The following is a 25,517-nucleotide window of genomic DNA, read 5'->3' as shown; positions in this document are numbered from 1 at the left end:
CTCCTGCTGGAGAGGATTCAAAAGAGGTAGACACTCAAGGCCAGGCTTTGTGCTTCATTGAAACCGCTGGATGAGATGAGCTGTGGTGGAGCAGGGGGTCCTCAAAAGGCAATCTGAGGCACTTGAAAGGAATCCTTCTATTAATGATAGGCAAATTCTGGATCCAATCCATGGTCTTTTGGAAATCTTTAATCAAAGACTGGAATGTGACACACTTAACTATTCAATATCTGATAATATTTTCCTCCGCTTCCCTTCTATAAAACCTTTAAACCCAAACAGGTTGTCTCTGCTCAGAAGTGATTGTGACACATCTGGAAATCCTGAACCATCATTTGAAGACACAGTACTGGGTCCAGTATTTAATGTCTCAGCCTGTGCTGGAGATGAGATTTTAATTGGAAAACAGCTTGTGTAGCAGACACATCAAAGTGTCAGAGTAGCTCTGGAGTAATTCTAAATAATTCAAAACCCAGCATAGGTCATAGAATATAATTCCCCATCTGTAAGAGTGTACCTATGAGATCCTAAATAATGCAACTTGACACCTGACTGCTGCCTAATTAGAATTAATTTTAATGTTGTTTAAAAGTAAAAGAGGCTTCACGCTTGCAAGAGGGAACAGGTTTTCACCGGTAAATTTGATTTAATATTCACAGTTAAAACATCTGACATGACTTGCAACTACTTCATTTGCAAGTGGCATTTCATAAGTTTCTTTTGCTTTCTTTTTATGTTACAGCACTAAGTGCCCTGCTGGAAAGGGGCAAGTTATTTGTCCTTGAAACAAAAAAATCTCTAGTTTATGTTCCTCTCCCTTCTAATGTTCCTCCTCTCAATTGCCCTCCAGTTTACAATCTCTAACCCTTTTCTGCATGGTTGAACTTGGAAAATCATTTAGAATGGAAATTGGCTGAACCAGTTAGCAAACATCAGGTAATTATACCTTGGAGGCTTGTTGGTAGATCAGATATTTGAGAGTAATGTTTCAGGCTAGTTTCTCAAGGTTTGTAACCATTAAAACTTAAATATCTTGCTCTGCAAAGGAATGTGAGAGAGGCACAAAAGGTGGTTGTTCAAAAGATTGAAGGAGAGGGGATGGGGTTCAAAAAGGAAAAGATACAACTAAGGAACAAGAGCGATCCTCTCTTAGGGTGAGGGGCTATAAACTGAGGAAAGAGACTTCCTTGGGCATGATACAGAATAAGGGTGTCAACGGTAAGTCAAGCTAAATAAAGAATGGGATGGATTTAGACAGTGGTTCCTAACCTATGGCCCTCTAAATGTTTGGATCTCACCTTCTAGAATTTCTAGCAGTTGACCAAATTGGCTGAAGCTTCCGTGATTTAAAATCCAAATCATCTGGAGGATCAAAGATTGGGAATTATTGATTTAGACACTAAGAACAAAAATACTTTGGTTGCGTTTGTACCAGTATATCTTGCATAATATGCTGAGATAGAGACCAATATTCTGTTCTGCAGCTCCTCTAATTCTCCTGTGAAGTAAAAAATAATGCAGGACGTTTTTAACATGTCTTATATTTTTATATGAATTGGAGGACTATTCAGACTGGAATAAAACAAGGATTTCAAACAACTGTTTGAATTTGGTTTAATATCTTTGCTTTTCCCAAAGCTGACATGCATAGTTCCAGGTACAGATAAAAAGAGGAACCATGGCTAATTAGATACTTCCTGCTTGGTTGGTCTGTGTTGTAGAGAGGAAACCAACAAGCAATGTATACACACAAAGGATACATTTCTGTCTTAATATAAAAAATTGAGATATCATCACCTGAACTGGCTATGATTTTTTGTATTTTCTGATGTTTGAGTTTCTTTCCATTTTGTTCTTTTTTTAAAGTTCAGAGGTGGTTAAAGTGTGGCCTTTCATATAGTTATATGGCCTTACCATAACTTTGAATCACCATAGCCAAGAGTGAGAAATGTTGGGAGTTGCAATCAGAAAACTTCTGTATATCAACTCTTTGCCCAGTTCTGGTCTCATTAGATTGGAAACGTGAGAGAACAAAAATCTTACCTTTACATAAAAGGCATGGCTAAAAATGAGGTGTATATCTATTTTGTGCAGGTAACTGAGCTTTTTGGATGACAAGTTAATTGTCCAGAAATATTAGTGTTTAGATCTTCTACAATTATATGTTTGGTGGGAGGAAATGACACAATGGACTCTGCCTATAAAGTAGGTAAAAAGCAACCTCCCTTTTTCCCTAAAACTAGAACATCAGGTGGCCTTAGGTTAATGTATTTCTCATATCATGCTAGAACTCTATAGGTGGAGAGAGTTTAATGTAAACATACTTTCAAATATTTGGAGCTGAGCAACTTGTGGAAAGGTAGATGGTTGAAGCCAAGTTTTCTTCCTCATGAGCAACTTTTCTGCATTATTTCAGAGCTGCGGTCATTAATATTATTGGGGTCTAGTGACTAATATTCAGTATTCTGTATGTATTTTACAAAGTTAGTAATATGTACAGGCTGAAATGTTGTATGCCTCCTGGTGAAAACTTAACATACACATACTTACTATCATGGTTTTCTATAAAATTTCCTACAGGATGAAAGTACCATTAATATATTTTACTGCAAAATATCTGTTTTTAAACTATTTCTACATGAAATAATGGCTTGATGGATAAGAAGAGGAAAGAAATGTGGCCCTGTGTAATCTTGTTTGTAATGGTATGTCGTTCTGGAGTAACTTCACCTACATACTTAGCTCATGTTTACACTGGTTAAATAAAGGTGACCCTCTTGCTTGCAGGCTTTCAGCTAGTTTTTAAAAATCCAGTTCATCCACATTGCTCCAAGTTACCTGCAAAACCACAAATGGAGTGGTTGATGATATCGCGGTTCTTAAACCTCAAGAAATTTGTACAGGCTGGAATAGGCAGTATTTAGCAGCCAAAATATACTGTTGGAATTGCTTGGGAGGAGTTCTGTTCTTCTTATCTTTGTTGTTTTGGAGTAATTCAAAAGGTTGCTTGTTTGGGTTCTCATGGAGAAAAATCTGGAAAAAGTCCTTGGTGTATAAACAGCATTTTCAGTATATTGGTTTAATTCTCTTCTTCTGCTGACTAACCGTCCTGATTTGGCAAGAATATCCCAGTTAGTTTTCTGTCGCCTCATATTTTACGCTGGTTTCTAAATGTCCTTTTCTCTCCTCTTCCCTTTATCCTTAGCTTGTTCCAGCTGCTCAAAATGAGCTAAAATACAAAATTAGTCAGTATCCCATTGCATCCAATTAACTCAAGATGGAGGGAGTGGAAGGGACTGAATGTTGCCTTCCTCGTAGACTGATGCAATCTCTCTTAGCTTGTATTCTTCCTCATTAATAACTTTTGCCAACCACACTTTGCTGTTGCTTGGTTATATGTAACCCAGTTTTCACCTGTAAAAAGTTGGAATGTATTTGTACCTATTGGGGGTCTTCAGCATCATCTGATCCATTATTCTTTTCCAATGAAAAAGGATGCAGAGGGTGAAACCAAGAAATTTGTGCCAAGTTGCCAACACAATATTTGCTCTATTACTGATCTATATCCAGAGTGCCTCTGGTGTTACTATAAGAAGGTCCTCCATTGTGCATGTGGCAAGACTCAGACTACATTGCAGTAGATGGTCTGTGGTTTGCTCTTCTCCACATTCGCATTTCATAGACTCCACTTTATAGTCTTATTTCTTAAGATTAGCTCTGCATCTCGTGGTGTCAGAACACAGTCTGTTTAGCGTTTTCCAAGTCGCCCAGTCTTCTGTGTGTCCAGGAGGGAGTCTCTCATTTCAGCCACTGATTGAGGTTCCAGGTTCTAACCTGCCACTTTTGGACTCTCCTTTGCTGTGGTGTTGCTGCGAGTATCTCTGTAGATCTTAGAAAACTGTTCCTTGATTTAAGGCATTGGCATGCTGGCTGATATGTGAACAGAGGATGGGCCGGAGATGTCACTGCCTTGGTCCTTTCATTATTGGCTGCTGCTTCCCGCAGATGTCAGGTGGAGCAGTACCAGCTAAACAGTATAATTTCTACTGCCCTCATCCTCCGCCAGTCTGAGTCAGGAGCTGAAAGGAAAGAAAAGGAAAGGAAAGAAAAGAGATTAGGAAGGAGATAGGCAGTGACATTGGGCAGCTGCACTCTGCCTTGGTGCTTATGTGTACTTGGCAATGGAGGGAAAGGCCAAAATATCAATTCACTAGACATTTTTGAACAGAATGTGAAGTTTTACTTCACTCTAAGGAATAGTTTGCCACATCCATTTATATTTGTTTCATTTGCATATGTATAAACAGAGTATCGTGGAACCACCTCTCTGACAGTCACAACTTCATCTATGAAAACAACTCTCTGACAGTCACTACCAAAACTGTTAACCCTACATCTGATTTCCCTAGAGAACTCTAAAGTTTTTCTACTGTTATACAACTGAAAGTTTTAGATAGATGTAGGCATCTCACTTCAAACTGTAAACCTGGCTGTAAACTCTCTGTCTGTCCTTTCCCAATTGCTAAATTCTGTATTACAGGCCATCAGAAAAAGATTGTCCGTAGGCATAATAGACCATTAAAATTAGTTTGTTGGCCTCTCTGTTTGCATTCACAAAGAACAAGCTAGCCAAACTGGTCACACTAAATGCCTCTCTTGGCTTCCCTAACAAGTTCTTCATAATATGTAGCAGCTTTTGCTGAAAAAGGCCAACAAATAGACATGTTAACAAAATATCAACATTTTAAAAAACCTCAAAAAGGTATGTTAGCTCCTTTTAAATGTATTTTTTTTCTTCTTTCAGTGATGTATTTCACTGCAACCCATTTCTGAGCACCAACCACATTTCTCCTCTAGGCAAACTTATTAGATGATATTCATTGTTAACAAAAATAAGAAGAATAGACCTGTTTTCTGTTATTGAAATAATATTTAGATTTTGACTTTGATCATTATGCCTTCATATGGCAATACCTGGCTGTTGCCACATGAAGACAAGTGGTCATGTGATTTCTGGCTCTAGCTTGGGGAAACTGTGAAGTTTTATTTCCTGGTTTGGACATTATGGAAAATAATGGTTGAAGCAAACCACAATATTAGCTCCAAGGCCAGATGTTCAGGGGGCAAAGTGAAGATGGAGCATGAAATGGCTTATTCCAGGGTCAATAAATTATCAGGTCAAGATAGGAACAGCTATCAGAGTAGTGTTTTTTATCCTTCTGTAGTAGTAGTATTCCTCTTCCACATTGTGGATCTACCTTCCCAGTCCAGCAAATTCCATTTGGTTACTCTGCACAAAGCCTTCGAAGCTACTTTTCCTCTTAAAGCAAAACTTTGACCACTTGGTATTAAGAATCTTGGGTCAGCAGGAGCTTTGTTTTGTGGCAGTGAATGAAGAAAGAGCTGGAAATTCCTGTTGTATGAAGCACTGAGAACCAAATGTGCATTTTCTCCCCTTTCCCAATTACAGCCTGCTTTCAGGTTCGTTCAGAATTCTTTCAAGTCCTTCTCGATAAGGTCATTCCAACTTCTACTACGAACTTAACTGCTATTCCTTTTATCATGGGTCAGTTGCATCAGCTCACACTTTCTGTTCAAGGCATCAATATTTCAGTATTAATGACACTTCTGGACAAAGGCACAGCAACCCTGTAGAATTAATGCAGTCTCTCACCACTCTAACTGCCATGGCTCAAGGCTATGGACTCCTGGGAATTGTAGTTTTGCAAGTTCTTTATTTAACCTTCTCTGCCAAAGAGTTCTGGTGCCTCACTTAACTACTATTCCAATAATTTCATAGCATTGAGTCATAGCAGTTAAAGTATTGTTAAATTACATGAATTCTATGAACACAAAGAACCTCTTCACATGGCCCTTTTGGTCCATGCCATTGCACTGCCAATCACAGACAAAAGGGAAGGTGTGTGGAGAGCCCTGCGGATCCTCCCTCCTCCCCTCATTATACGGTGGGGGTGGGAGAAGGTATTTTGGCAGATGACAGAAAGTATGGCAATGAGTATTGCCCCGCCGCCCTTTCTGCCATCAGGGTAAAAAGGGGAGGAAAGTGCAGGTAGCTACATCGTAGCTATCCAAACTACACTTTCCTCCCTGTAGTGGAGGAGAAAACACCTTTCTCTGCTTTGGGAGGAATGGGGGGGGTCTGCCATATGTCGTGTGATGGTGCATGACAGGCCCTGTCCTTGCCATGCATAAAAATGGCAAAACAGAGCAAAATGCCCCATGTGAAGAGGTCCTAAGAGAGAAGTGGTGGAACTGCACTGATTCCCATATACAGGCTCTGCACTTTGAAGTGCTTCACTTTCAGCCATCTCGTGCCTTTCTGCTTCCAACTCAGATCAAACTATAAATCTGTGCCCTGTTTCCCTGTCCCTGGAAGTATCAGTTCTGTTGTTAGATCCCTACCCATTAAGAAAAGCACCTCCCAGTCATTTAGGACCAGTATGATTCCTTTAATAAAATCCCTCTGCCTGGCCTCTTAATCACCATGATCAAATCGTCCAGATTCATGATGGTATCATTAGTTTTTCATAAACACAGCAAAACACATGCGGGGAAAGAAGCCGAATTCAGTCAAAGTTCTGCTTATTGTGAAAAAGAAGCTGAGGTCATATGAAAAGCCATGTTTCAGATTATGAAATTCTGTCCATAATTGCCATGAAATGTATTTCTAGCCTGTTCCTGCCCTTAATTAGAAGCAGTAGAATGGGCTCATTACATTTTTAATAATGCCACTATGTTTTGCTATGGACCTAAGATGTTGCAATGCTTTCACTACAGCACAAACAAGCTGTGCTTTATTTGTATTTTTGAAACACTATGTTGCATGATCTCATGGTCTCTGTTTTCTTCAGGCCTTTTTATTTGCTGAGGTAATACAACAACCCCTTTTAATTGCAGTATTAATTTAGGCAGTAATGATGCATGTGAGGGATGGTGGGATTTATGGCCATCCAGATGTTTTTGGTATACAAGGCCAAAACTTCTATGCCACATAAGCAGTGGTGATAACATATGGAAATGAAGTCCAAAACCCTCTGGAGGGCTACAATTGACCACCCCAACATAAACAGATCTCCTTAAAACTTATATGGACCTCAAATCATCTCCATATGCATTGCTTCACATGGGATGATTTCCCTACAGATATCAAAGCCATGTACTAGGAAACAGCATGCAATATACTGGTAATCATTATATTTCATGTGTACGTATATGCTTAATCATTTGTACATGATCTGTGAAACCACAGTTAGATAGAGGCTACAACCACTTGTAGTCATGCTGCATGTTGTAACCCCAACAGTCACTTTCTTGAGCTCTGCATGGCTTCCAAACACATTCATTCATGATGCCCATACTGTTTCCTATACAAGAGAGATATCCATGTGAAGGAATCGATCTGTGTACAGTGTCCCTTATAAGTTAAGAATCATTGAATTGTTGGGTAAGAAAAGACCACAAGGGAAATTCAATCCAAATCCACAACCAGATCACTGCTGACAGGTGGCCATTCTGTCTCTGTTTTAGAGAAGGACAAACCACCACACTCTGCAGCAGCATATTCCACTGTCAAACAGCTTTTACTAAGTGAGCGAAGTAGTAATTTAATGAAATTGGATAGACCTCTTTGGTGGCTTCAATTTTGCAAAATGTGAAGGTTTTGGATATGTATATGGCTCCCTCCTTGGCAGGCCTTAAAATCCTGGTAACAATTTAATTTAGTGGCAAAATGTCACAGAGTTGTAAAGAAACTACACAGTAGTGCCAAGCTCCTCACCATAGTGAATGTTGAACAAAATTGAAGAAAAAAGGGGGGGGGGGGGGCGGTCCTTAGGTTTGAAGTTTTCCTCCCACAAAGTTTGCTGTTTGTTAATCCTTGCATGGAATGCAACAATATGTATGCAGATGAATTTATATGGAGATAAGATTGACTAGATACTAATGACTTCAAAAGCATTATTGGGAGACAGAAATGCAAATACTTGCCCCACTCCAATTTTTCAAACATATAAAAGAGACTATTCACTTCTTTTTCTTCACCGTTCTAAAACAAGTTCTTGTGTCCAGAGAAGGGTAACCAAAACGATTAAAGTTTTGGACTCCAAGCCGTATAAAAAACGGCTGAGAGAGCTGTTTAGCCTGGATAAAGGAAGGCTAAGAAGGAACATGATAGTAAATATTTGAAAGGATGTCACATTGAGGAGGGGGCAGGTTTGTCCTCTACTGCTCTGGAGACTAGGACATGGAGAATGGATTCAAATTTCAGGAAAAGGAATTCCTCCTAAACATTAGGAAGAACTTCCTGGTGGCAAGAGCTGTTTGGCAGTGGAATATGCTGCCTCGGAGCCTCCTTCTCTGGAGGTTTTTAAGCAGAGGCTGGATGGCCATCTGTCGAGGTGCTTTGATTGTTTTTTCCTGCCTGGCAGGAGTTGGACTGGATGGCCCCTGTGGTCTCTTCCTATTATGCTAGATAAACAAAAGAACCAATTCCCTTGACAGGTGCCTTGGTCTCCTTGGTTTTGGACATCTTGGTTTTGGACATCTTCAGAAAGCGTCTGGACAGCTATCCAAATATCCTACTCTGTGCAGAAGACTGGATAGCCCAAGAGTCTTCTTCCAGCTTGGTGATTTGATTTTTCTGTAAAAATAACATCTTGGCTACATTAATAAATTACTTAATGCATATATTTCCATCTTTTTGAAGGAAGCACACACAAAATACATGGTATTTTGTTCAGTTTGTACAAAAGGAAATTTGCCAGCCCCCAAATAGGGGAAATCTTTTATAAGAAACACCTGCCAATTGGGTAAGAGAAGAGTTTCCTGTCTTTCCAATGAGGGACATTCCTTATAATTAGTTTCACCTGACAACCCTATTCATGGACTGACCAAAATCTTTAGGATTTTGTAACAAAGAATCTTGTTTTCCTTGAAATTCCCCAGTTATATAATGGATGTTTAAAAAACCCCTTATAAATAATGACATTACACTAACAAAAAAGACAAAAAGTTATGCAATATAGTTTCAATGTCTGCCATCCACACTCCATTAATTGTCCCTGCAGCTCTTTGTAAGCCCATAAATCTAATACAAGTTATTATCTGGAATGCCTGAGATCAGAAGTGTTTTGGATTTTGGAATACCTGGATTGGCATATACTGTATTTGCATAATGAGATCTCTTGCAAATAGGACCCAAGTCTAAACACAAAAATCATTTGTGTTTTGTATAGGTTTTATAGGAGCCCCCGATGGCGCAGTGTGTTAAAGCGCTGAACTGCTGAACTTGCAGACCGAACGGTCATATGTTCGAATCCGGGCAGCGGAGTGAGCGCCCGCTGTTAGCTCCAGCTTCTGCCAACCTAGCAGTTCGAAAACATGCAAATTTGAGTAGAAGGTAATGGCACTCCATGCAGTCATGCCGGCCACATGACCTTGGAGGTGTCTATGGACAACGCCGACTCTTCGGCTTAGAAATGGAGATGAGCACCAACCCCCAGAGTCGGACACGACTGGATTTAACGTCAAGGGGAACCTTTATCTCTACCTATAGGCTTTATACACACAGTCTGAAAGTATTTTATAAACAATTATTTTTAATAATGTTATGCATGAAACAAAGTTTATGTGCACTAAATCACTAAAAACAAAGGTGTTATTACCTCCACCACTCATTGGAAAATTGCAGATTTTGGAATTGCAGATCAGGAATGATCGTCTTGTACAGTATAACATTTCTCTATTGATTCTCTGGCACATTCTCCAACACTGTCTGAGCCCCTCTTTTTATGATTCTGTGTCCCTTTGAAAGGGTTTAGCAGTGAGTAGCATTTTTTTTCTTTTCAGAAGACAAGTTTGCTTTTATTTTATTTCTTTCTAGCTTTGTATTTTATGCCTTTCAACTTAGCAATCTAAAAATACTTTTATCTAAAAGATGAGAAGCAGATATTTAAATCAAATAGGAACCTGAAGTGAAATAAAAGGCTACAGATTTTCCCACTGTGCTCTGATATTTCAGAAGCTGCTTACCAAGGTACTAGAAGGGCACATCTGAAAAACAAAACCCGTGATGTGTATCTGTTTTTTGCACAGCTTCAGCAGCAGCCTTAGATTATGGTGCTTGGGGCATATTTTAACCTCATTAGATCCTTTTGCACAGAGTCTGCATTCCTCTTGTATTTAGATAAAATGTGAAACAAGAGTTCCTGTTGGAGATCTAAAATTCTGGGCAAGTTCATGCAGGAGGTGGTCTTTGAGACTTGTCTTAGCCCCTAGTTGTTTAGTGCTTTGAATGTTAAAACCAGCATCCTGGATTGAGCTCAGAAATCAAATCATAGGCCAGTACAGTTGATCCAAGCTCAGTAATATGTGATCTCTAAAGCATCCAGCAGCCAAATGTTGCCTTCTGGGCCAGCTATTGCTTTGAAACACTTTCTGAGGACAATCCCACATAAAATCGAAACACAGTGGTGGATGTGATTATGCTGTGTGTCACTGTAGCCTAATATATTTTATTTGTCTTTCTGCACCACTTAGCAGAGGGTCTGAACTATACTTAACTGTGCCAGGAAGTGCCTGGCATGTGCCTAAAACATAAATGGTTCTCCACCCAATACAACAAGAAGCCTTGGATTTGTGAACCCAAAAGTTAAGCTAAGAAGGATTTCTTGCACTGTTTGTCAGATTACTGCTTTATTGGATCTGTCTCTTTGTTATCCAGTTAGGTCAAAAGTGGCTGCACGTGGAATTGAAACCCAAAGCAATAGCACACATCTGAGATCCTACATCAGGACTGTATAGCAGAAACCTTTGCATGTGTTATGTACCCTTTGAGCAGAATGCCAATCTGGCACACGTGTAATGTGCAACCAAATGAGTACTACACTTGATCTTAGCCAAAAGGCCGAGAAGCGATATGAGTACATACATCTGCATGCACAGTGGCAACATTGGCACACATCCACTGCTGCAAACTTGAATTAAATACAGATGTTTTGCATTACAGTACCTAACCACTTCAGTTTGGGAACTAATACGTTTATATGATACTTATAGGATTTCAGGCCATATGTCTAGTTGGTTCCTATCTACTCTTTTATAACATCTAGTCAACTTAGTAATGTACATGATAAAAAAAAAAGATTTTACTGAAGATGTGGAAATTGTGTGATCCTGCTGATATTGTTGACCTTTACTTCCCATTATTCCTCACAATTGCTAGCAATGGCTAGGGCCATTGGGAGTTGTAGTTTACCAACACATAATAGTCACACAGCTGTCACCTGTAGGCTTATTCCTCTTACCACCATCCAACCCCATCCCGCAGACCTCCCTCTAAGGCAGGCATGGGCAAACTTTGGCTCTCCAGGTGTTTTGGACCTCAGCTCCCACAATTCCTATGAGTCTGTAAGATGGCTGGGATTTCTGGGAATTGAACACCTGGAAGGGCTGAAGTTTGCCCATGCCTGTTCCAAGGAGTAGTTAGCTCTTTGAGTTACACTATTTTAAAATGTTTTAAATTACTTTTAATGTTTTTCCTTTATTGGTCATCCTTAGGTGATTTTTAATGCTTCTTTGACACTTTTGTTTCTACACGGTGTGAAAGTGTGTTTCTAGGCCTTTGCATTTTGTATTTTAGCATTTTGTTATAATGTTATTATATTTTTGCATTTATGCTTGTACAGGCTGAGTATCCCTTGGAATCAGAAGTTTTTTGGATTTTGGAATATCTATATTTGCATATACAGACATGATGAGCTATCTTGGAAATGGGACCCAAGTGTAAAGAAAAAATCAATTTAGGTTACAAAGCATAAAGGCAATTTTATACTTTTCATAATTTTATGCATGAAGCAAGGTTTGTGTACATTGAAGCATCTGAAAACAAAGGTGTCACTAAGTATCTCAGACACCCATGTGGGCAATTTCAAATGTTGGAGTCTTTTGGATTTTTAAATTCTAGTTAAGGAATTCTCAACCTGCATTTTGATTGCCATGTTATGGAAATGTAGATGAGGAAGGTGGTTTATAAACACTGAAATAAACAAATGTATTTATTTATTTATTTATTTATTTACAGCATTTATATTCCGCCCTTCTCACCCCGAAGGGGACTCAGGGCGGATCACATTACACATATAGGCAAACATTCAATGCCTTTTAACATAGAACAAAGACAAACAAACATAGGCTCCGAGCGGGCCTCGAACTCATGACCTCCTGGTCAGAGTGATTCATTGCAGTTAATTGCAGCTGGCTTGCTCTCCCGCCTGCGCCACAGCCCGGGCCTGTGGATTAACACCACGTCACATAATCTGTCCACCTTTCCCATGTTGTCTACTCTGGCTGGCAGGATTTCTGGCAGTGGTCTTTCCCATCCTTTGCTATCTGATCTTTGGCATGGAGAAGCCAGGCACTGAATCAGGGAACTTCAGTAATTGGAGTATATGCCTCACTATTGTTCCATGATTGTGCCTGTGATGCTGTTTTCATGATCTAAAACAGCTTTTCCCCCACCATGAGTCCTCCAGGTGGATCACATTGTAACTCCCATCATCCACAGCAAACAGCTCCTTTTATCTGGTTTCGCAACCATGGGGTTCCTAAGGACCTGATGTTTCTGCAGTTTTCTCAGGCTACATCTCTGTGTCTCTGTTCCCTTTTGACGCAACAGTCTTTGTCATCAGACTCTGAATTCCATCATACACACACACACACACACACACACACACACACACACACACACATACAGGCTGCTGCCTCCTACCACACTGAGAATGAATAATGCATGACATAACTCTATGCTAATACCATAATTTGAATAATTTATTCAGAGCAGCATATTTGCTTTTTCTCTGCACAGAATTGGGATGCACAGCGCATTCCAGGTCTGATTAGAGTTTGCAGTCAAGGTGATTGTGGGAAAGGCACTGACTGGGAAAATAGACCTCTTCTGAGATTCCCCCTTTAATGTGCATGATTAGGATGAGATTTTTTTTAAAAAATAGATAAAGCAAGGAGAAAGAAGATATTGCACCTGTAGCAGAGCCCAATCAGGAGACAGATAGTACATAAATTATGCTTCTGTAAATTGGCAATGTGATAACAGAAGGGAGTTATGATCTGTTGCAGAGCATTCCAGCTCTTTCATTTGGGTTTTCCCCTCCCAAAATAGCTCAGCTGAAAATCTAATAAAGGCAGTAAATTCTGTCTACTACTTCAGTCTCTTTTAGTCTGGCAAGGCATGACAGTGTAAACATGAAAGTCTCTCTGCTATTGACTGTGTGGGCAGAGAACAAGGAACTCTACTTTAAAAGCCTCCTGTTTATTTATTGTGGATCCTTTTCCCTTTTTTGGGGAGAGAGGGAGAAGTGAGGAAAGAAAGGAAATGGGTGTGGAGAGGAGATTAGGGAAGAATGGTGATTTGCAGGCAGGTATTTTTCCTGCCTTTTAAGAGAGTGCATTGTTCCATGCAATTGGGGGGGGGAGCTATTCTTCTAGGCATTCTTCTTCTTTCCTCACCTTTTCTATAACAGGGAAGGAATTCCACAAAGGGCATGGATGCTGCCATTTAAAGCAGAACTCTGGGTTGGCCCTGCACTCAGCATAGGCTTGCCACCTTGCCACATCTCCACCTTTGGCCCAGACCTGAGACACATTGATTATTTCCGCCTTAGCTGATGTCATTATTCGTGAAGCATTAAACATCCATCACATTTACGCAGAATGTGTACTTTTAATAACAAACACCCTTCAAACAATAAACAACAATGAGAAAATATTTCTCTGGTTGGAAATTAAGTTGTGCAAGCTTTCCATTTAATAAATATTGCTAGCATTGCTTCTAAGAACACACAAGAGGTGTAGTCCAAGCAAAGAAAATTCCCCAAGCTCATCTCTGAGCAGAAAACAATGTACTCCAAAGCAGCCTCCAGCAGCAGTGCGTATATGAAAACGCAGAGATATGTACTTTGGAAAGCATGCTATCACCCTGAGATTCCCCTCCCGATCTCATCCCCAGGGCTGAAGAAGAGATACAAGCCTTAAGACTCCAAGAGTGCATCTACATTATAGAATTAATGCAGTTTGGTGTCACTTTAATTGCCATGGCTTAATGTTATGGAATCATGGGAATTGTATGCATAACTAGAATGCCCTGGTGTCAATGGAAAACAGAGGGAAACAGGAACCTAGGTTTTTAAATCAGCTCATGTATAAAATCTATTTTCCCCTTTTCGAGTGTTTCATGGGATTCTTTCAAGCCTGAGATTTTTCTGTTTGCCTGGAGACCCAGAAAAATACAGCAATTCTTTGAATCTTCAGCCAAAGCCCGGAGAGCTGAAAAACTAAGAAAGAACAGGGGAAAACTTTCAGTTTTTACTGCACTTTAATTCTGTTTCTCCCCTCAAGGAACTCATAGAATTCCTTCTTTCTTTCCTTTTTATCTTCCAACAGCTCTATAAGGCAACTGGAGAGAAATTGCAAAGGGGGGGGGGGACCCAGTAATCTTCATTGCGATTTGAATCCACACCTTCCTAGTTATTGTACTCCAGTTACTATGATATTCATATCCTTGTACAGATTTGTTGAGAGTTTTTAAAATGACAACTATGTGCCTGGCTTATGGGTCAGCTGAACTGGACCTCTTATTGCCATTGTATCCCTGTGCAAAGAGGCATTAGGCAGACTTGGCTTCCAAGCTGCCCATCGTAAGCCAGGAAGCTCTGGAAGTGGATTGTGGGGGACCAGAGTGTATCAAAAGCAGAGGCTTACCTGCAGGGTTTTTAGACAGAATTTGAGGCAGAAGCTTGTCGAATTGATCCAGATAGGATTTTGAGCTAATGCACACAGAGTTATGGATCTGAGGAGGAAAGGAGAATTACTAGGGCCAGCTTTAGCACAGCAGGTTAATCATCAGCTCGAGCTGTAGTAAATCTTGCCAAATGAAAGGTTGACAGTTTGAAGTTGGGTCAGGGTGAGCTCCTGAACTTCAGCCCCCGTGCACCTAGTGAATTGAAAACCGAAATGTGAGTAGATAAATAGGAACTGCATTAAAGCAGGAAGGTATTTTAGGCATGGCACAAAGGAAAGAAGTTTATGAACAAAGAAAGCTTTTCGGCAAGGAGATGGAGTGACAGCACCCCCTGTGGCCAGAACCGAGCACAGCCTCCAAAGATGCCAAAAAGATGGGGGAAAGCCTATAATACCTCTATCTGTTGTCTGTCTTGTCATTGTATAACCAGCATTGAATGTTTGCCATGTTTGTTTTCTGTGATCTGCGCTGACTCCCTTTCGGGTGAGAAGGGTGGAATATAAATGCTGCAAATAAATAAATACCTATGGTCCAAATAGAGAGTTTAATATAGTTTTTTATTATGTTTAACAAAATTGTTGTTATAAACTTGACTCTGACTCTCTAACAACCACAAGTCCATTTTAAAGGATCACCCTGAGACTCAATAACCCAGTCCAGGAAGGGAATAACTGGTGGAACAAGGGCAGGATAAATGGCAGAATTCCTAGGACCCCATCACATGGAGGTCTTTAAGCTGGGGGACAATGGGGAAAACCCTTTGGCAGCGCCCAGCATTGTCCCTTATCATCACACATACTTTCCCATCTGTTGGTGCTTTGGGGTTAACCTGGACAAGCGCATCTGTCACATGTGGGAAGCCAGTCCCAACTGGGATGCTCAATGGTTAGGCATTCTGGTAGCTGAAGTCCCTTTGGAAGGGCAAAGACTGAGAATTGCAAGTCTGAGCTGTAAAGGAACAAGTGTAAGAGGAGAAGGCCAGGGAGAAACCCAAGAGCAGCAACTTTGAGCAAATAATGACTAGGAGTTGAGTAGTTTCATGTAAGCAGCCAGATTTCAGCCTTCTAGTCTTTAGTTTAAAGGTAACGATCTAATGGTGTGCATCTACTTTGTAGAATTAATACAGTTTGACACAATTTGACAAGCGGATGTGGAGAGATATGGTTTTTCATATAGTTTGGACCTAAGGTGTATGGTTAAAGATTGAATTGTGATCAGAAACACAATTTTTGGTTTGATTCAGTTTTGCAAAATCTGTGCAGAAATTACCTGATCATAGTGTTGTCAAAATATTTTCATGCAAATCTATAAGAAGAATCGTGGCATATACAGAGGATTGAGGGAGAAGGGCAGAATAAAGAAAACCAGAGAAAAGGGGAGGACGCAAATGATGTGGAAGCTGGAGCTCCATCCTGCAGACTGTGTCTTTTAAAAAAAAAAAATCACCGACATGTTTCAGCTCTGCTTATTGAACTGTGTCTTTTGGCAACTGGATTACTTTGACAGGCTGAACACTCACACAACTCTTTTTCAATAGATGTCAATACCATTCTTCAGTGTTGCTTCACAGAATATCTAAAACAACTTTCTACTGGTATTCTTGTACAAATGAAGGCCTTAAATCTAAAACAGAAAAAACCTCAACCCAACTGGGATTTAATGATACAGAAACCAATTTTAGAGTTCTAGCAGGAATTGCAGGAACATACTGAAAAAGAAACTGAATAGCATTCCAGAAGGCAAACCACAATGACTGAATTTTTTTTTGAAAAAAATAATAAAATTAAATTATCTTTTTAATGGTTTTAGCACAGACTTCAGTACTGATTCACATATTCATCATGCGGCAGATTTATTCATGAAACATGGCACTATGAATAAGTGCAACTATCTCGTTTTTTAGAAAGAAAGAAAGAAAGAAAGAAAGAAAGAAAGAAAGAAAGAAGCATTGCAGAGAAACTTTAGACCACATAATTAAGTCATTCAGTGCAAAAAAAAATCTCACAACTGTGAGAGCAGCATTCAAGAACGATTTACCATATAACACAATTTTTGTTCAGGGATTATAATGTCATTTCCTAATTGGTTATATCAGAAAAATATAAAAAAGTTTATTAAATATCTTATAGAGTCCCAACCAATTCAAAATAGTTTGTGGCAGCCACAAAAATGAAGTTTCTAGAGTAAAACAACTACTTTTAAAGTAAGTACCACACAATCACACAGGAAATAACATTTTCAAACCAGAAACAAAAAAAAGTTCAGATTCTGTTACATAGTGTTATGGGACCATGGACACCCACTAATTCAGCCTGGATTGCATTCCCCATTAAGAAAGCTAATACTAAAGTAGCATGGGAATTGAAGTCTAAGGCTCTCTTACTTGAACCATTAGTCTCATAATGAGAATCTCGGGTTAAATTGTCAGAGGACCACAGTTCATCCTTCTCTTCAAGTTAATGATGGAGCTTTTTCTTTGACTGGTGGAATAGTTGTCAAAAGAGACCAAGGTGCAAAGTAATTTTAGTCAGATGCTGAAAGTATCAGATCTCAGGAATTAGGGAAAAATATTGAGAACATATGCATCAAGTAATATTTATTTATTTATTTACAGTATTTATATTCCGCCCTTCTCACCCTGAAGGGAACTCAGGGCAGATCACATTATACACACATAGGGCAAACATTCAATGCCCATAAACACATCAAACAGAGACCGAGACAGACAGACGCAGAGGCAATTTAACCTTTTCCTGAGGGGATGTTCGATTCTGGCCACAGGGGGGAGCAGCTGCTTCATCATCCACTCTGACGGCACTTCCTCATTCCAGGTCGTAAATTAGTTAAACTTGCCTCCCCACTTTTTTTAAATAAGTGGTACCTTATTTCCTACTTGATAGATGCAACTATCTTTCGGGTTGCCAGGTCATTAACAAGCAGGGGCTATTTTTTATTTTTGACGGGTGCTCACCCCGCCAAGGGCTGGCCTCAAACTCATGACCTCATGGTCAGAGTGATTTATTGCAGCTGCTCAACAGCCTGCGCCACAGCCCGGCCCCTTCTTCTAATAGAGGAAGAAGCTTAGATGAGAAACCCTCGGGGCCAGATTAGGGCCAAGAGCTGGAGATGCCTCTTTCCTGCTTTAGGCAGAGGGAGCTGGCAATCTAATCTCTGCTGATTTGGGATGCTACCAAATAATGTTAATAAAGCAGTATTGCAGCACATTAACACAACCAGACAAAGGGATCTCTGATGGCAGTAAGGAATTCAATAAAACTTGATGGGATTAAATCATTTGCTGATGAATTATGCGCTGGAGATATTTTCCTATTGCCCTCTGGAAACCTATCTGTCTTTTCTATCAGCTTGTTGACCTCTTTGCTGTTTTGAGATTAGCCCTTGGGTCATCATCCTTTCCAAATACAGCACAACCACTGTACCTGTGGGACTAGTTCTCACAGTTTCACCTTCCCACATCCAAAAATATATATCTTTTCTAGGAACTTTCTAGGTCCTCTAGTTTGATAGGTGGCTTTTTACTCAGTATCCAGTTTCAAATTTAAACTTCAAATAGGTTGAAGAGACCTCCAGAAACTGAACAAAACAAAACAAACAAAAACAGGGATAATCAGAGGCCTGTGAGCCAGCATGGTACAGTGATCTGAGAGCTGGGCTAAAAGTCTGGAAGATGGATTGGTAACCTTGGGCAAATCACACTCCCTCAGCCTAAAAGGATGTCAAGGGCAAATCTCTTCTGAATAAATATTTCCAATAAAAATCAAGAGAGTTGCCATAAATCAGATTAAACTTGAAGGCCTATAACAACAGTGTAACTCATCAGGAAATCGTGGTGGAGTGTTTTTGGTAGCTGCTCCCCTCCCTTGCTTCTTGCACTCTTTTGCTTGCATGGCTCACTCTCACTTCCCTCATGCCTGAAATTCCTGGGTGGACATGTTTCTTGCAAAACAATTTGATGGATGTGTGCCTACACATTTTGCTCCATTTCCCAGATCCCACAGAGGCTCGAGACCTATTTTTCTTTTTTTAGAGAATGAAAATCTGGAATCTGGGCTAAACCAAAGTGCAAATGGGCGCCATGCCTAGAATTGAGGTAAAACCTGGCTACGCATGTGACACAGCAAACTTAACCCAAAGCTCTTTAGGAGAGGATATCTCCAGATCTAAAATAAATACATTTCTTGCCTGGAGGCAAAGTCGAGTTTTCTGTTGCATCTTCAGAACAGATTATGTTAGCAATGTAAATATGGTGTGTGTTTACACAGAAGTCTCAGCCCTTCTGCCTGCATACACATCTTCTTGAGGACATGCCGACAGGAACAAAGCTAAATGAAGGGCAGTTGTGATGTCCAAGGACATCATGGCAGTTTGAAGAAAATTCAGTTCCAAGGGCAACAAGATTGATACAAACTGTATCAGGCAAGTCTTATTGATGGCACATGGCAAGGCTCAATGGATTTTGCCAAGAACACGACCTCACCTTTGGTTCTTTCATCAGCCTTAACAGTCATCAGAAAACCCCTTGCCAGAATCAGACTTCAAATTATTTTCTAAAACAGCAGCCTGCCAGTAATCTGATAAAAGGAACATCTTAATCCAGAAACCAGCAAAACCACAATATTTGGATTAAAGCCAGTTCTTATCCCCAAGACTAAACATGCCTGGAAATTAAGACCCCTTTGGTTTCAAAAGAATTTACTTCCAAACAGATATGATTATGGACACATACTTAGCCTACTGATCTCATGGTAATTTAAATGTTCGAAACAGCAAAGAAGCACACATTTTTTTCTAGCCTTTTTCACTTAAACCTCACTGTATGCATGTTTCAGTCTGAAAAGACTTTGGGAAATGTTCACATAGCCATTCATACAGCAAGGGGTAGTGACCCATTCAGAAATTAAAGGAAAATGACAGCATTCCACAGTAAAACGAGACAGGGATCATCATTAGACAATATAATTTGTAACGTTCATAGACTTCTGTTTAGATTCTATCTCACTGAAATTTTAGGTCATTGGTCCAAGTCATTGGACTGAAAGGCGTTTAATGGTTCTTTGGTGCTTAAAGGAGCCCCAGGTGGCACAGCGGGTTAAACTGGGAAGTGGAGTGAGCTCCTGCTGTTAGCCCCAGCTTCTGCCAACATAGCAGTTTGAAAACATGCAAATGTGAGTAGATCAATAGGTACTGCTCCAGCAGGAAGGTAACAGTACTCCATGCAGTCATGCTGGCCACATGACCATGGAGGTGAATGCCAGTGATTCCATACTGGACAAAGTCATCTACTTAATCTAATTCCTCTAACATTGCTTTAGGTTACATTTATTTTTATTTGTTTAAATATATATCTCACCAGTCAAATTTATTTGAACTGATAAAGTTCAAATAAAAGAAAAGTATATTATCAAAACCACATTAGAAATACATGGATATAAAGAAAAACATTCCTCCTCAACTACAAAGCAGTTAAGATGCCAAAGGCATGTCCAATTTTTTTAAGGATGCTATTTCACCAGAATGGCTTCTGTGTAATTATTTAGCTTGTTTGGGATCATTCTGTAGTGTATGAGTCACTGTCCAGGAATGATTTGGTATGAAAAGGAAAAGTGCCACATTCTTTCTTTACAGCTCTTGAGAATTTACCTATTTATTGAATGCATCCTTGTGCAATTTCAGAATTTGGGTACTGTGTTTTGTTTTCATGTGATTACTTCCAGCAATATCTCTCCCCTGCACCCCATATATGCCATAATCCTCATAATTATTCCCATATGTGGGATCAAAAACTCCAGAAATTTAATAATGCAACTTTGGAATCAAGAATTCAAAAGCATTCGTTCTGGAACACCTGGAGCCCAGGCATGATTCTGGGAAATCTGGAGTTTAAACAAACCTTCCTTCATAGGAGCTGGTGCAAGCTATGAATAGCATACACTATTGCTGAGAAAGTCCCAATTTCTAGCCTTTGCTAAAAAGCCTACATTAGCAAGTGGTCACAGACATGCTATTATGGCTTCATTCTCATGACACATTTGCAATATTCCCATCCAAATTAGATTTTGAGAATTAGAAATGTGCCACAGGGTTGCCAGTTCTCTGCTCTCCTCTCATTAATTCACTCCCACCTGTCTGCCTAAGTAATACTTTGCTATTGCATCTGATTTGAGCAAACTGCTACTCCCTGGCATTTCACAGATAAAAACAGAGGCACAAAAAGCCAAGAGACATCAGAGTGTGATGGGGATGGCAAAAGTTCTTGATGAGGATGAATACACATACTAGAAAGACCACAGCCGTTTGTGTGATTACTGGAAAGGGCCAGATCCTGCCCCTCCTCTCCTCTCCATCCTGCATTTGTACGTTGAACTAAGTTTGCAGCAACTTAAGTATGTTGAGAACAAAAGGAGACAGTGGGAGAAGGAGAGTGGAAACCGGGACACATTAAAGTGGGTGAAAAAATGGGGCAATAGAGGATTGACTGGGATGATTCCTGCCAAATGAAGACAGTTGGTGGTGGGCCCGTAGGTGACTTTGGAGACCTATACGTGAAAATACAAACATGAGAAACGATACTGTGACCCCATAATGATTTACAAATGTTATCATGGCATAGGTTTTCATGGACACTGTCCATTAAAATGACAGTTTTTAGTATGATGCCAGCGATTTGTGCAGTTCTGAATTTGTGGGATGTCTGGAGATATTCCACAATGCATAACCTGTGATCAGTTACCTGGAAACATTACTACAGTAGAGTCTCACTTATCCAACACTCGCTTATCCAATATTCTGGATTAGCCAACGCATTTTTGGAGTCAATGTTTTCAATATATCGTGATATTTTGGTGCTAAATTCATAAATACAGTAATTACTACATAGCATTACTGCGTATAGAACTACTTTTTCTGCCAAATTTGTTGTCTAATATGATGTTTTGGTGCTTCATTTGTAAAATCATAACCTAATTTGATGTTTAATAGGCTTTTCCTGAATGCCTCCTTATTATCCAACATATTTGCTTATCCAACATTCTACCGGCCTGTTTATGTTGGATAAGTGAGACTCTACTGTACTTCTAATTTGGAATACAGTTCCTAGTTGCTGGAAGATTCTGGAACTGGTAATCCAAAAGTTTTTATTCTTTCTTAGCTCTCTCTATGATAAAAAAAAAAACAGGGAAGCCTTTTGTGGGTTATGAGGTCATCTTTGCAAAACAGTTTTATCAGCACTGTTAGGCTGGCTCTCCTCAAATGAAATAAGCGCATGGCTGCATGGTATTATCATGATCCTTATTTTGTACTGAACTTTGACTATATCCCTTTATTTTTCTTCATACAAATGTGTCTCTCTGAACATTCTGTCCCCAATGTAAGAACTAGAAGACAAAGAACATGTTATAAGCGATATCCTTAATGTTGGGTTGCATTTTGTTATATCTCAAGAGCATATCAATAAAGTACCGGCAAGCCAAGACTTATCTGTCTTTTACAAATAATTTAAGCTTATGTTACATTGGAACAAAGGGTCCTATTGCTGTGAATAAATAAATATAAATAAACCTAGTGGGAATTTTATTTCCCTCCCCAAAACCTGTAGGTTCTACTTTGCATCTATCTTACTTCAGTTGGATTTGTTCAAGAAAAAAACTGGAGCACAGTATATAATTAAAACATGTTGAAAAGACTTGATTCAAGTCTGGGGCAGGCAATAATATGTTTTCACTAGCAGTAAAGTGAGATCATTTTGGCCCCTAGGCCTATTGGTCTTATGACAGAGGCCCTTCAGATGGCCATGTGAAACTCAGAATTAACATTTCTCTCTCCTCATCAATGCTTTACAACAAATCTGTTTCCAATCAGTTAAAATCAAAATATGGTTGGGGAGGAATGGGCCCTGTTTTCTAAAAGTGGTAAGAAAAAAATGCCCTTGGGACCCTATGGAAGCCATGGACCCTTAGTCTAAAGTTTAAGGCAGGGAACGGGTAAATGACCTTGGAGGGTTGCATCTGGCCTATAGGCTGTAGTTTGGGGAGTCCTGCCCTAGACATTTTCCAAAGATCCAGACTCAATAACACTACTGTTTTGCACTGCTCTGATTGCAAATATACTAGCAGAAATAGATATACCCTCTTCCAACTGTTCCAGTTTAGAAGGGAAAGTTCTGATCATCCACTTTTCAGCTGCTCCTAGAAGGGCGCATTTAGGCTGCTTCTACACAGCTGTATAAAACCCACATTATCTACTTTGAACTGGGTTATTTAGTTTGAACTAGACTAAGATGGTCCAGTTAAAATCAGATAATGTGGATTTTCAGCTTTGATTATTTATTTATTTATTTATTTATTTATTAAAAATTATATTCCACCCTTCTCACCCCGAAGGGGATTCAGAGCACAACATCTATACAGCAAACCTTCAATGCCAGAACATAAAACAAACCATAAATATACATAAACACTAAAAACAGTTATCTTCACATTAAAACCATTATTTAAATGGTTTTGATAACCAGGATTATCTGGTGGTGGGGAAATGGAGAGATAGGTATGTTGTTTTGTGGTGTGTCTAGGGAAGGCATGCAATTTTGTTGTGCAATAGCACAATGACAAATAAAGTTATTCTACTCTATTCTACTCTGACACTTATTGCTTTCAGTTGTTACTAATTTCAGTTGAAGAATGACGACGGGAATAATGGTGATTGTTGTAATGAAACTATTTTGTTTTCAGAGAACCAGTATAGTGTTGTGATTTGAGCATTAGGCTATGATTCTGGAGACCAGGGATCGTTTCCCCACTTGGCCATAGAAACCCATTGGGTGACCTTGGTCAAGTCACAGAAAACCTCATGATAACCTCATAAATTGACTTGAAGGCACACAACAACAAAAACAACAACTACGCTTTCATTGGTTTGGAAAAAAAAATACTTGCAAGTAGTCAGCAATGACCTGCTTGCTATGGTTGAACCTCCCTCTTAAAAACAGTGGTAGGGTCCCTCGTAAAGCCTTGCTCAGTACTAATTCACTATGACCCTCTTGTTCACTTTATGTAAGACAAGTGTGTGGGCTTCTGTGTTTATATGTATGCATGGAGAGAGAGAAAGAGAGCTCTCCTTTATGCCTTTTAAAAACACAGACCCCTTTGAGCTCATGTCAGTGTTGAGGTGAGATATTTGCACACACAGCTTCCAAAGGTATTACTGTAGTATGTCCTGTAGACCCAGCTGAGCCTGGACATGGGTGTTGGGTGTTTCATTGCTTCTGCTCCTGTGCCTTTAACAAGGATAGAAATTCACCAGGTGCCAGTTTCTCCACTGCTTTATCTCCATGCCAAGAAAAATTACACCTGCCAGATTTCTGTAAATCAGGCTGTGTCTGAAACTTAAGGGAGGGAGGGAAAGAGAAAACAACAGAAAGAGAACATGCAAGAAATAAGGAAGTGTTATAGTAGTTCTGGAATAGGATGAAATAAGAAGACCTTTCTGCTCTGGATTGGTCTGAGATTTACTGTCCAGTGTAGACATGGCCTAAGACTTGGAGTGCATTTTGACACCACTTTAATAACCATGGCTCAATGCTATTAGACCACTGGAGTTGTAGTTTTATCATGTCTTTAGCCTTCTCTGGCAGTGTTGGTGTCACACCAATCTATAACTCCTATAGTTTTATTGCATTGAGTCATAGCAGTTAAAGTGATGTCAAACTACCTTTATTTTACAGAGGAGTTTATTATTTATTGATTTGGGGTATTTCTATATCGCCTTTCTCCAAAGGCTCAAGGCGGTTTACAACAATAATTAAAACATAACAATATCTCAAGTTGGTTCTTGTCAGACATAATATTATCAAAAATAATTGAAATAATTGAAATAAATAGGTAAAATGTGATTATAAAGTGCAAGGTCCTAGGCTTCTGTCACCATTAGTTACAAGCTATTCCACACAGGAAAGTTTTCAAGTTTTTTCCAAAAGGCCCAAAGGATGGGGGCTCTTATCGCTTTTGGCAAAGCATTCCAAAGTTTTGGTGCCATGCCCGAGAATGTGCCATCTCTAGCCAATTTTAAGTGACGGCTGTCCCCGAGCTAAGTACGGAGGAACGTTTCATTGCTCAGTCTTAATAATCTACCCGGCTTGTATGATAGGACATGATGTCTCAAGCATAACCTTGTTGCACCTAGGAAAATCAGCCAGGTAAGATGTTCAAGTCTCAAAGTATTAATTAAACACCATAGTCAGAATCATCCAGACCATATTATTTCTAGTTGGGTTAGAAAGCTGGACAGTGAAGAAAGATAATGTTGCCATAAGACAGGGTTACCATAAGTTGCAGTTGACTTGAAGGCATATAATATCAACATGAGGTGAATGACAAAGTGGCATTTGTCTACTTCCTTGCTGAATTCCATGCACAAAATCCAAACACACTGGCAGTTGAAACTTTTATTGACACCAATGATGGAATAATTGGTGCTGCAGTTCTATGGATACCATGGACTGCCAAAATTACCAATCCTTCCCCTGATAAATAGGCTAAAGCACCTGGTATTCATCCAAATACTCCTGCTATTGTAAGCCACCTTGAGTGCCCATGGGGATAAGGTAGGGTAGAAATAAAGATAACAACAACACGGCTGACCCTGCTTAGCTTCTAAGATCAGTTGGGAT

The 25,517-nt window shown here is 39.6% G+C and overlaps 1 long non-coding RNA gene across 1 annotated transcript in view; it reads right to left on the bottom strand.

Annotated features, from left to right (window-relative positions):
* Positions 1 to 622: 622 nt before the first annotated feature.
* Positions 623 to 25,517, bottom strand: part of LOC134297870 (uncharacterized) — a 58,460-nt gene continuing 33,565 nt past the window's right edge. The window contains exon 2 of the long non-coding RNA XR_010004765.1: positions 623 to 4,079. This is a non-coding gene — a long non-coding RNA (uncharacterized LOC134297870). The remainder of the gene's footprint in view (positions 4,080 to 25,517) is intronic.

Source organism: Anolis carolinensis, chromosome 3, assembly GCF_035594765.1.
Source record: "Anolis carolinensis isolate JA03-04 chromosome 3, rAnoCar3.1.pri, whole genome shotgun sequence".
Lineage (NCBI taxonomy): Eukaryota > Metazoa > Chordata > Lepidosauria > Squamata > Dactyloidae > Anolis > Anolis carolinensis.
This window is presented reverse-complemented; position numbering and strand designations above follow the sequence as displayed.